This window comes from Gossypium hirsutum, chromosome A04 (genome assembly GCF_007990345.1).
Source record: "Gossypium hirsutum isolate 1008001.06 chromosome A04, Gossypium_hirsutum_v2.1, whole genome shotgun sequence".
Taxonomy (NCBI): domain Eukaryota; kingdom Viridiplantae; phylum Streptophyta; class Magnoliopsida; order Malvales; family Malvaceae; genus Gossypium; species Gossypium hirsutum.
Genome location: NC_053427.1, coordinates 69,479,935 through 69,484,236, shown reverse-complemented (window position 1 = coordinate 69,484,236; position 4,302 = coordinate 69,479,935). Strand labels below are relative to the sequence as shown.

The 4,302-nt window shown below is 35.3% G+C and overlaps 1 non-coding gene across 1 annotated transcript; it reads right to left on the bottom strand.

The window, feature by feature from the left end:
• Positions 1 to 2,790: 2,790 nt before the first annotated feature.
• Positions 2,791 to 2,897, bottom strand: LOC121228582 (small nucleolar RNA R71). The gene has a single exon (XR_005926158.1). It is a non-coding gene; the product is annotated as a small nucleolar RNA R71 (small nucleolar RNA).
• Positions 2,898 to 4,302: the final 1,405 nt, after the last annotated feature.

Genomic DNA, 4,302 nt, shown 5'->3' with positions numbered 1-4,302 from the left:
TTAGAATTCTTGATGTTAAATGGTAGATTATGAATCCCTGTTGATAAAGAAAACAAGTTTTGTAAAGTGATTTTTGATGAAATTTGCATTTAGGGATTGATTTGGAAAAATGGTAAAAATTCACGTTAAATTTATATAATGATGGTTTATTTGGGTTGATATAAGTCCTTAGTAAATTTGGTTAGCTTCAGTGGGGGATTAAAATAATTAGATTTCAATTTATGAGCATAATGATTAAATTGTGAAAAGTTAAAATATTAGGGGCAAAATTGTAGTTTTGCATAAATATGAAATGTGGACTAAATTGAATACTATAAGTATTAAATGTATTGAAATTGTCTATTTGGATCAAGATAAATCACGTATGAACCTAGATCAAGGCAAAGCAAGAACTTCGGATTAGCTTGACTTACCTTCACGTTCTTAATAGTCGAGTTAAGTTTGTATAAATAGTTTTCGTATTAATGATATTTCAAATCTTATGTTATTATGTTATTTATAATGTAAATTGATTGATGAATGAATACATCAATGCTATAACGGTTATTGATTCCTAGTTGAACCTTAGGATTTTGTAAGATACAAATGATATGTCATTAGGGATTTCTTGTTTTGGGTGCTGGTCTTGAATGTCCTATCGATGGCTGAGGTCTTGCATTTGTTGTGAATATTCCATAGCTCATGTGAGTAGCATCATGTAGCTTACATTCTGACCCACAACTCGTGTGAGTAGGCCCATTTCAAGCTCGTGTGAGCAATGATGTAAAAGAAAGGTTACGATTATGTAAAGGAACATTTCATCAGTTTTAAAGAATTTGATGCTCCTAATCCTTTAAATTCTTGTTTTATAATTAGGTCAGCATAGGAATGTGAAAAGAGCAAGAAATGGGCGAAAAATGGACAAAATGGGTTTATCTCAGTATTCCACAAGGCCTAGGCACTTCCACACGGGTAATCCACACGCCCTTGTGTGACACACAGGCAAGCCACACGTCCGTGTGTCATGGCCGTGTCGTCATTAAACCAAGTCAAAATTGCACACAGCCTAAGCACCTTCGCACGTGCGTGCCACACAGCCGTGCCCTGTCGAGCCAAAGTCTAATTCTATTCAAAAAAGGCTTGGGCTATTTTGGGCATTCCAATGTCTATATAAACACCCTAGAAGAGGATCAAGGGACACGTAGAGTAGAAGTCAGAAAATACTCAAGGACAGCGATCGAAATCAACTCGGAAGCAAAACCTACTTCAAGACTTAATATCTCCATTCAATTTCCTTAGAAGTTCTTTGGGTTCTTTATGTTTTTTCGTGTTCCCAATCTTGAGATGTTTTCCATTATTATGAACTAAATTCCCTAAATACCTAAGGGAGATAAAACCTAGGACAGATCTTATTACTATTTGAATTATATGATAAATACTTGTTCTTATTCTTAATTGTGAGTTCTAATTCTTGCTTTAATATTCCAGGATATTAATTCAGGTTTTGATGTGCTTATTCAGTGGAGTAAAAGTCCCTGTTTAAGAGTAGATCCTTCATAATTAAGTGGAGTTGCATGCAATCCTAGAGATAGGATGACATAAATCTGCCGAATTGGAGTCAAATCTAATAAGGGGATCCATAGATCGAGCTAATGCGACAATAGGGGTTTTAATTAGAAAGAGATTTCAATTAATCAACCTAGAGTTAGTTGTTCTTAGTCTCGAGAGAGATATTAACATAAGTCAGGGATTTCTACGGATTAAGTCAAATGAATAAATCGTCTAATTCAAAAGTGATAAGTGAAGTCTAGGTGGATTCTTCCTTGGGTATTGTCTTCTCCATCGGCTTTCCAAAGAATATTTTCCAACTTTTATCTCTGTCATGTTCTTAGTTAATTAGATAATTAAGTTTATTTTAGAAAACATTCCTTCAATTCTTAGGCTAGATAATAAAAAGATAGTAATTACTAGAACTTTTAGTCCTCGTGGATACGATATTTCCGGTCTCACCTCAACTATACTAATGTTCGATAGGTGTGCTTCCCTTAGTCAAATTTTTAGTTAGTTTAGTAATCATCAAGTTTTTGGCGCTGTTTCCGAGGACTAAAATATTAGGAACGCTTAATTTTTATTACTTTAGCCATTTTTTATTTTTATTGAAATTTAATTTTGTTTTTGTTTTAAGTACTAAATTTTCTTTTATTTACTTATGGCAAGTTTTTATAGTTTATGACTAGAAGAAACCCGTCAAGACCTTTGCTTTTTGATAGTGAGATCGAGAGCACAGCTCGTAGGAACCGAAGAGAAATAAGGCGAAGCCTACAATACATAGAGGAAGAGCGAGAGGGCGATATTCACACTAATACCTAGGAGATGGCTGAAAATTAGAATAATCCGTTACCTCCTGTCGTTGCTGCAAATCTAGTAGATCAGAATCCCGCTCCTTGTACTATGTATGATTATGCTAAACCTACTTTAACAGGAACTGAATCGAGTATAGTCAGACTTGTTGTTGCTGCAAATAATTTTGAACTGAAACCTAACACTATTTAAATGATACAACAGTTTGTTCAGTTTGATGGTTTGTAGGACGAAGATCCAAACACTCATTTAGCAAATTTTCTGGAATTCTGCAACACTTTTAAGATTAATGGTGTTTCTGACGATGCCATTGGCCTTTAGTTATTTCCCTTTTCATTGAGGAATAAGGCTAGACAGTGGTTGAACTCGTTACCGCGAGGGTCAATCACCACTTGGGAACAAATGACCGAAAAATTTTTACTCAAATATTTTCTGCCGGCTAAAACAACTAAACTGAGGAATGATATCTCTTCTTTTAAGCAGATGGATTTAGAAACTCTTTATGATGCACGGGAGAGATACAAAGACTTATTGAGAAGGTGGCCTCACCATGGGTTGCCTCTTTGGCTACAAGTTCAAACTTTCCACAATGGTTTGAATCCCTCGACTAGACAAAAGATTGATGCAGCTGCTGGTGGAACTATCAATAATAAGACACCTGAAGAGGCTTATGAGTTCATAAAAGAGATGTCACTGAATAATTATCAGTTAGAACTTTTGAATAGAAAAATTAATGTTTTACTATGTTCTACACAGGTTCATCCAGTAATGCAGTGCGATACCAGTGGAGGTGGAATGAGAAATTTAGAATATCCATCTTACAGCCTTAACATGGAGAACGAGCAAATGAATTATATAGGTAATGATCCTCCAGGCTTCCAACAACAACCTTACCAGCAAGAGAAAAAGCCGAACCTTGAGGAGATGATGACAAAGTTTATTTCAATAGCGGAGACTCATTTTTAGAACACTGAAACTGCACTTAAAAATCAGCAAGCATCAATTCAAGGGCTCAAGAATCAAATAAGACAGTTGGCTAAGATGATTTCAAAGAGACCATCAGAGAGTCTACCTAGTAACACCGAACCCAATCCAAAAGAGCATGTGAAAGTAGTTACATTAAGGAGTGGGAAAGTGTTAGCTGAGTCTGAATAGATGCTGCCATCAGAAGCTGACAGAAAAGAAGACAAAGAGGTAAAACCTGAAAATAATAAAAAACCGGAGTTGAGGGAATATAAACCACCAGTCTCATATCTAGCAAAGTTGAAGAAAGACCGCATGGATGCACAATTCGGTAAATTTCTTGAACTTTTTAAACAACTGCATATTAACTTACCTTTTCTTGAAGCTATATCGCAGATGCCTACATATGCAGAATTTTTAAAGGAGCTTCTAGCAAATAAAAGGAAGTTAGAAGACTTATCTATAGTGGAACTTAACGAGGAGTGCTCGACCATACTCCAAAATAAACTGCCAACCAAACTGAAAGATCCAGGAAGTTTTACTATTCCCTGCTTAATTGGTAGTTTGAATGTTCATAAGGCACTAGCTAATTTAGGCGCTAGCATTAATTTGATGTCATATAAAATGTTTAAACAACTAGGTCTTGGAGATCCTAAACCCACTACGATGAGTATTCAACTAGCTGATAGATTTGTTAAATATCCTAGGGGTATTATAGAGGACGTACTTGTAAAAGTAGATAAATTTATATTCCATGTTGATTTTGTAACAACCCTGTCCTGTTTCCGTCGCCGGAATAGGTAAGGGGCATTACCAGACAAACAGAACATTTCAAACCAATTCAGAATCACAGTTATCATATAACATCATTTCATAAGCAATCATCTCCTAAGATGGTCTACGAGACCTAAAATGTACTTTTAAGAGACATTCAGGACTAAACCGAACACATTCATAAAGTTCAGAACTTTTAAGAAAAATTCAATTCTATAGAGGTCA